Below are 9,142 nucleotides of genomic sequence, written 5' to 3'. Positions count from 1 at the left end.
AGAAAAACAAATCCCCATAGCAATTGGCTTGGGAAACAAGAGGGGCTGAACTTAATGAGTTTATGTAACTGGTGGGGCCTAAAGCCTGCCAACGTAAAGATCAGTGGGCTTGCCTCAGGGACAGCCTGGAGACATTGGGGCTGCACTTGGAAAGAAGGTATGAAAAAAGGCCCACAGATATACAGTATGGAAATAGAGATCTAAAGAGTGCCTGGGGTGCAGAGTAGGGAGGATATTTGCTCATGTTGGAGCGTCCCTGAAAGGCAGCATTCACGAGAGACTCCTCTTGGAACAAAGGAACTAGATGGCACCATTTCCCTTCCCAGCCCTTCATCATATGTACAGGGCCACCTGCAGGAACCAGCACAGGACAGTCATTACCTAACATGTTTACAAAAACCACCAACCCCATGCACCAGTGGAATTGCCCTTCCCAGTCACACTTGCATCAATCCCAGTGCAGTGGGCCAATTCCCTCAAATACAGGGCCAAACCACTTTCCACACTGCATCCCCCAACCTGGGTGTTCTGTAGGGCCTTGTTTGCAGCAGGGGTAGTGAAAGGTCTCATTTCACAAGCAGACCAGAGTACACATAGTTAAAATACACCAAATCCAGGCCAGAGACCAAACACTGCCCACAACAGGATAAGAGAGACTCTGCAGATAACTGGCCTGAAGGATACAGCAGCAAGGACAAAACAGCAGAGTGTATGCATCACTAATTGGAGACACTTCCAGAAGTGCAGGCTCTGGGGAGCAAGGAACACTACACAGCAGGATACTGCAAGATTTATTCTTCAAAAGGCCATTATCCTCAAGAACAGAAGATGTAGCTGACTTTTCTAGCACACAGTACCAGGCACAGAAACTCATACAAAATTAGGAGACAGAGGAATTTGTCCCAAATGAAAGAACAAGATAAGGCCATGACCAGAGATCTAAGTGAAATAAATATAAGTAACCTGACTGATAGACAATTTAAAGTAATAATCTTAAAGATATTCACTGAACTTGAGAAAAGAGTTGAAGACATCACTGAGATCCTTAACACAGAGATAAGGAATAACATAGCAGAGATAAAGGGCTCAATTAATGAATTGAGAAACACACTTAATGGAAAAACAGCAGGCTGGAAGAGGCAGAGGAATGAATTAGTGAACTAGAAGACAGAGTAATGGAAAGTAACCAAGCTGAAGAAAAGAAAGAAAGAAGAATTATGCAAAAGAAGAATAGACAGGGAACTCAGTGACCATCAAATATAATAATATTCATATTATAGGGATCCAAGAAAAAGAGAGAGAAAAGCAGGAAGAAAATTTATTTGAATAGATAATAACTGAAAATTTCACTAAACTGGGGGAGGAAATAGATATCCTGATCCGGGAAGCACAGAGAATTCCCAAAAAAATAAATGAAAGCAGATTCACACCAGACATATAATTAAAATGGCAAAATATAATGATAAAGAAAAACATCTTAAAGCAGCAGGATAGAGGACAGTTACATACAATGGAAACCATGAAGGGCTATCAGGGGATTTTTCAGCAGAAACTTTCCAAGTCAGATGGGAGTGGCATGATAAATTCAAAGTGCTGAATGGGGAAAATCTGCAAGCAAGAATACTCTATCCAGCAAGGCTATCATTCAGAAGAGAAGGAGAAATAGTTTCCCACATAAACAAAAACTAAAGGAGTTCATGACCACTAAACCAATCCTGCAAGAAATATTAAAGAGGACTCTGAGTGGAAAGGAGGGATCAAAAGAGACAGAATGAAGGTAGGAAACACAGAATCAGTAAAATGAATATTTCTGCAAAAAAATCAGTCAGGGAATTCACAAAATATAAGGATATAAAATATGACATTATATACCTAAAGCATGGGGAGGAGAGGAGTAAAGAATTCATTCAAAATTAAAAGATCATCAACTTAATATAGACTGCTATATACAGAAGATGTTATATACAAACTGAGTGGTAAGCAAATATCAAAAGCCACTAACAGATATGCAAAGAATTAAGAAAAAGATATACAAATATGTCATGAAATAAAGCCAATAAACCATGAAAGAGAGAAAGGCAAGAAAGGACTAGAGAAAATCTTCGGAAACAACCACAAAACAAATAATAAAATGGCAATAAATATATATCTATCAATAATTACTTTGACTGTAAATGGACTAAATGCTCTAATTAAAAGACATAGAGAGGAAGATGGAGCAGGGTAGGAGGATTCTACATTCACCTTGTCTCATGAATGCAACTAGAGAAAACTGAGATAGACATAGAGAGTATTATGCTAAGTGAAATAAGACAGAGAAAAACAAATATAATGATTTCACTTATATGTGGAATCTAAAAAACAAAGCAAAAGATAAAGAATTAGCAAACAAAAAAGGAGAAACATACCCTTATGTACAAAGAACAAACTAATGAAGGGAGGAGAAAAGATTGAGGCAGAGTAGGAGGACCCTGTTCTCTCCTTGTCCCATGAATACAACTAAATAACTATCAAATTATCTTAAATACACCAGATATCAACTGAAGACCGACAGAACAAACTCCACAATTAAAAGGAGGAAAGACTCTATATAAAAGAAGGTAGGAAGTGCAGAGATGTGGTTTGGGGGAGAAATGGATCATAGTGCCTCAAAGGGGAGGAGGGAGCTGTGGTCATGAAGAAGGGTGTGAGAGAGAGGAGCACACAAGGAAAGTCATAAGGAGAATGTTTTCCCAAAGCTATTGGCTTAGAAAATAAGGAGATGAATTTTATGAGTTTTTGCAAACAACAGGGCTTAAAGCCTAGGGATCAGCAGGCTTGGCTGGGATAGAGCCTGGAGAGCACTACACTGCTCCTGATGGGAAGACAGACAAATAAACTGGGGGTATACAGTGTAGAAACAGTGATCTGAAGAGCACCTGGGGCACACTGAGAGGAGCACGTATCAGAGTACATATACTAGAGGCAGCCTTCACAGAAACAACTCTCTGGGAACAAAGGAGCTGGCTGGCACCATTTCCATTCCCAAACCCTTAGCATAAACACAGAGCCACCTGCAGGAAGCAGTGTAGCACCAACACTGGCTGCCTAACTTGTGTACATAAAGCCTCACACCCTGGCACTGTGATGGGACTACCTTACATAGTCATGCTTGCCTCAGTCCCAGCATGGCAGGACCCTCCCCTAGCAGCCAGCACAAACCCCTGCCCACACTATGTCTCCCAACAAGAGAGTTCTGCAGGGCCTCAGTTCTGGTATAAATGGTGTCAGATCTCATTTCACAAGCAGACCAGGCACAATTAATTAAAACTCACTACATTAAGCCAAGGGACCAAACACTTCCCACAGCAGGCAATGAGAGCCTCCACAGTCAACTGCAGGATACAGCAGCCAAAACACAACAGCAGAACACATGCAGCACATACCAGAGACACTCCATGAAGCACAGGTCCTGGACACCATATGACCTTTTCTTCGTAAACAGGACAGAAGAAGACAGTTAAATACAACGGAAAATCCTATAACACTGTCAGCAGATTTTTCAGCAAAAACTTCCCAAGCCAGAAAACAGTGGCATGATATACTCAAAGTCCTTAATAGGAAAAATCAGTGCCTGACTTACTGTATCCAGCAAGTCTGGAGAATAGAAGGAGACAAAAAGTTTCCTAGACAAACAAGAACTAAAGGAATTCATGACCACTAAACCAGCCCTGCAAGAAAAAATAAAGGGAACATTTTGAGTGAAGAGACCAAAAGTGTCAAAGACAAGAAAGGATCAGAGTAAATCTCCAGAAACAATGACAAGAGACTAATAAAATAGCAATAAATACATATCTACCAATAATTACTTTGAATGTAAATGAGGTAAATGCTCCAATCAAAAGACATAAGGTGTCAGAGTGAATTAAAAAAACAAGACCCATCTATATGCTGCTGAAAAAAACAGTATGTTAAATAACTGGAATTTAAATAAAAACTTTGAAAGAAAAAAAAGATTAGAGCAGAAATACATAATATAGGGCAGCCCGGGTGGCTCAGCGGTTTAGCACTGCCTTCAGCCCAGGTCATGATCCTGGAGTCCTGGGATCGAGTCCCATGTCAGGCTCCTTGAATGGAGCCTGCTTCTCCCTCTGCCTTGTGTCTCTGCCTCTCTCTCTCTCTCTCTGTCACTCTCTCTCTCTGTCTCCCATGAATAAATAAATAAAATCTTTTAAAAAAAGGAAAAAGAAATACATAATATAGAAACTACAAAAATAATAGAATGGATCATTGAAACCAGGAGCTGGTTCTTTGAAAAAATTAATACAATTGATAAACTTCTAGTCAGATTTACCAAAAAGGAAAGACAAAGGACTTCAATAAAAAATCATAAATGAGAATGGAGAAATAACAACCAACAGCTCAGAAATACAAATAATTGTAAGATAATATTACGAAAAACTATATGCCTTCAAATTGGACAACCTGGAAGAATAGGAAAAATTCCTACAAATATATAAAGTATCAAAACTGAATCAGGAAGAAATAGAAAACTTGAACATATCAATAAATTTCAAGGAAATTGAATCAGTAATCAAAAAACTTCCAATAACAAAAGTCCAGGACCAGATGGCTTCATAGGCAAATTCTACCAAACATTTAAAGAAGTTCATACTAATTCTTTTAAAACTATTCCAAAAAGAAGAAGAGGAAGGAAACCTTCTTAATTAATTCTATGAGGGCAGCATTACTCTAATACCAAAACCATATCAAGCCACCCCAAAAATAAAGAACTATATAGGCTAATATCCCTGATGAACACAGATGCAAAAATTCTCAATAAAATACTAGCAATCTAAAAAAAATACTAGCAATCTGAATCCAGCAATACATTAAAAAATAATTCACCATGACCAAAGGGTATTTATTCCTGGGTTGCAAGGATGGTTTAATATTCACAAATTGATCAATGTGAAATATCACATTGATAAAAGAAAGAATAAGAATCATATGATCTTTTCAATACATGCAAAAGAAGCATTTGAAAAAGTACAACATCCATTCATGATAAAAGCCCTTCACAAAGTCGGTTAGAAGGAACATGCTTAAATATAAAAAAGTCATATATGAAAAACAGAACACAGCTAATATCATTCTCACTGGGGAAAAACTGAGAGCTTCTCCTCTATGGTCAGCAACAAGACAATAATTTCCACTCTCACTACTATTATTTAACATAGTGTTGGAAGCCCTAGCCACAGCAATCAGATTACAAAAATAAATGAAAGGCATCCAAATTGGCAAGGAAGTAGTTAATCTTTCACTATTTGCAGATGATATGATACTTTATATAGAAAACCCAAATGTCTCCACCAAAAAACTACTAGAGCTGATAAATGAATTCAGTAAAGCCACAGGATAAAAAAAATCAGCGTACATAAATCTGTTGTATTTATATACACAAATAATGAAGCAGCAAAAAGAAAATGAAAGAATCCATCCCATTTACCATTGCACCAAAATCCATAAGATACCTAGGAATAAGCATAAACAAAGAGGTAGAAGTCTGAAAACTATACAAAACTGAGGAAAGAAATTGAGGATGCCACAAAGAAATGGGAAAACATTCCAGGCTCATGGATTGGAATAACAAATATTACTAAAATGTCTATACTACCCAAAGCAATCTACAGATTGAACACAATCCCTATCAAAATACCAAGGATATTTTTCACAGAGCTGGAATAAACTATCCTAAAATGTGTAATGAGGGATCCCTGGGTGGCGCAGCGGTTTGGCGCCTGCCTTTGGCCCAGGGCGCGATCCTGGAGACCCGGGATCGAGTCCCACATCGGGCTTCCGGTGCATGGAGCCTGCTTCTCCCTCTGCCTGTGTCTCTGCCTCTCTCTTTCTCTGTGACTATCATAAATAAATAAAAATTTAAAAAAAAAATGTGTAATGAACCACAAAGGACCCTGAATATCCATAGCAATCTTCTAAAAGAAAAGAAAAGCTATATGCATCACAATTCTAAACCTCAAGTTATATTATAAAGCTGTAGTAATAAAAACAAAATTAGATATACAGATCACTAGAACAGATTAGAAAACCCAGAAATGAAACTACAACTATATGTTCAATTAATCTTCAACAAATCAGGAAAGAATATCCAATGAGAAATGTCACTTCAACAAATTGTGTTGGGAAGACTGGACGGCAACACACAAATGAATGAAACTAGACCTTTTTCTTACTCCACACATAAAAATAATTTCAAAATGGATTAAAGACCTAACTGAGAGACATGAAAGCATAAAAATTCTAGGAGAAAACACCCACAATAATTTCTTTGACATTGGCCGTAGAAACTTCTTTCAAGATATGTCTCCGAGGCAAGGGAAATAATAACAAAACTAAACTACTAGTATGTCATCAAAATAAAAACTTCTGCACGCCAAAGGAAACAATCAATAAATTAAAAGCCAACCTATGGGGTGGGTTCCTCCTTGAGGACCCTTTAGGGTCTCAGCTTAGGGAGGTGCCCCTGGACAGACACTGAAAGACATAGGTTATCCTGCTGGCTAGATTCTCTGCTAATCCTCATCTCCTTAGGCTCCCTGCAGGCTTCTGGCCATGCTCTGTCTCATACCTCCTTGGGTTGCCCCCAAACACCATGATACTGTTTGTGCCACAGCAGGGGGCCTGGGAGGTGAAGCAAATGGGCCAATTCCGCTGGATCCTGGTGCCTGACTTGGACATCCTCATCCCTATGTTGGACTAGATCTAGCATGTGTAAAATCTCAAGGAAATTTTCATGAATGTTGATCAGTTGTGACTCTCAACAATGTAACTCTGCAAATTGATGAAGTCCTTTATGTATCTTAGACTCTTATAAGACAAGCTACAATTGGAAGACCCTGAGTATGCTATCACACAGCTAGCTCAGAGGACCATAAGATCAGAGCTTGGAAAACTTTCTCTGGACAAAGTCTTCCAGGAGTAGGAGTCTCTGAATGCTAGCATTGTGAATGCATACCATCATACAAGCTGCTGACTGCTGGGGCATTCACTGCCTCCATTATGAGATCAATGATACCCATGCGCCACTCTAGGTGAAAGAGTCCATGCAGAAGGAGGTAGAGTCAGAGGTGGAAAATGGGCCACAGTTCTAGAGTCTGAGGGGATCCAGGAGTCATCCAACAATTTGGTAAAGGGGAAGAATCAAGCATATATCCTGGCCTCCCAGGCAGAAAAGCCAGAACAAATAAATAAGGCAGCAGGATAGGCCAGTGCTGTTCTGGCCAAGGCCAAGGCTAAGGCTAAGATCCTGGCTGCAGTTCTGACACAACATAATGGAGATGCAGCAGCGTCACTGACTGTGGCTGAGCAGTATTTCAGTGTGTTCTCCAAATTCGTCTAGTATTCCAACACTATCCTGCTGCCCTCCAACCCCTGAAATGTCATCACAATGGTGGCCCAGGCCACGGATGTGTATGGGACCCTCGCCAAAGTCCTAGTGCCAGAGGCCCAGGAATCAGTCTCCAGTGGGAGCAGCAGTGATGTCCAAGTCACAGATGCAAGTCTTGGTGAGGAATTCAAATAAGCCAAACTGAGTTAATGAAGGTGGGCTTAGGCTAGGGAGGCTGGGGACAGGGAAATAGCACTCCCAGACTCCATATCAAGCTACCCTGCCAAGATTTTGTTATTATATTTTTATTCAAACTTCAATCATCTAATAAACTTGCCAGCAGCAAGCCAAAAACATATATATGTATGTATATGTTATATATATATATATATATATATATATATATATATATATATATTAGATAAAAGGCAACCTACAGAATTGGAGAAGATATTTGAAAATGACATATCTGATAAAGGGTTAGTATCCAAAATAAATAAAGAACTTATAAAACTCAACACTCCAAAAATGAATAATCCAATTAAAAATGGGCAGAGGATATGAATACACATTTTTTTCCCTAAGAAGACATCCAGATGGCTAACAGATCCATGAAAAGGTGCTCAACATCACTTATCATCAGGGAAGTGCAAATCAAAACCACAATGAGATATCAACTTAACACCTGTCTAAATGGCTAAAGCAACAACACAGAAAACAACAGGTGTTGGTGAGGCTGTGGAGAAAAAGGAACACCTTTGCACCGTTGGTGGCAATGCAAACTGGTGCAGCCATTCTGGAAAACAGTTATGGAGGTTCATCAAAAAAGTAAATAATAGAACTAGCCTTCAACCCAGCAATGGAACTACTAGGTATTTACCAAAGAATATGAAAATGCTAATTCAAAGGGACACATGCACCCTGGTGTTTATAGCAGGATTACCAACAATACCCAAATTATGAAAAGAGCCCAAATGTCCTTCAACTGATGAATGGATAAAGAAAAGGTGGTAATGTATACAATGGAATATTACTCAGCCATCAACAAGAACGAAATCTTGCCATTTGCAGTGATGTGGATAAAACTAGAGTGCATCCTGCTAAGCAAAAGAAGTCTGAGAAAGACAATTACCATATGATTTCCCTCATATGTGTTACTTAAAGAACAAAACAAATGAGCAAAAGGAAGAAAAGAGACAAATCAAGAAACAGTCTCTTAACTATAGAGAACAAATCGATGTGTACCAAAGATGGTGGTAGGTCAGGGTGTTTACCAATGGGTTAAACATGTGATGGGGATTAAGGAGTGCATTTGTGCTGATGAGCACCAGGTGATGTATGGAACTGTTGAATCGCTATATTGTATACCTGAAACTAAAATGACACTCTATGTTAACTAACTGGTTTTAAAATAAGAACTGAAACTAAAAATCTCTCCCTGCCAGTCTCTTCTTGAGTGTTGCTTAGGTTCATAGTTTTTAGATGGTCCTGTCAGGCAATTTAGTGAAAGGTGCAAGAGTTCTACTCAGCATCGATGGGACTACGTATTAGCTCTCTTCCCTGAGAAAAGTAGGAAAGCCAGACCCAAGCAGCTTCCCAGGTGTTCTCAGTCAGGCTTTCTGGTCAGTAGGGTCCAGGAGATATACTCAGTAGTGGTTGGGGTTAGAAATTATCTTCCCTCCTGGGTTGAATGGGAAAAGAGCTCCAAGCCTTGCAAGATTCTTTGTTTTCTTTTTAAGATTTTATTCATTTATT

General features: G+C 39.1%; 1 pseudogene; it reads left to right on the top strand.

Annotated features, from left to right (window-relative positions):
* Positions 1-6,596: 6,596 nt before the first annotated feature.
* On the top strand, positions 6,597-7,582 carry LOC129517962 (stomatin-like protein 2, mitochondrial; annotated as a pseudogene).
* The last annotated feature ends 1,560 nt before the right edge of the window (positions 7,583-9,142 follow it).

This window comes from Nyctereutes procyonoides, unplaced genomic scaffold (assembly GCF_905146905.1).
Source record: "Nyctereutes procyonoides isolate TBG_1078 unplaced genomic scaffold, NYPRO_anot_genome, whole genome shotgun sequence".
Lineage (NCBI taxonomy): Eukaryota > Metazoa > Chordata > Mammalia > Carnivora > Canidae > Nyctereutes > Nyctereutes procyonoides.
Note: the sequence above shows the minus strand (reverse complement) of the source record. Positions and strands in the feature narration are given on the sequence as shown.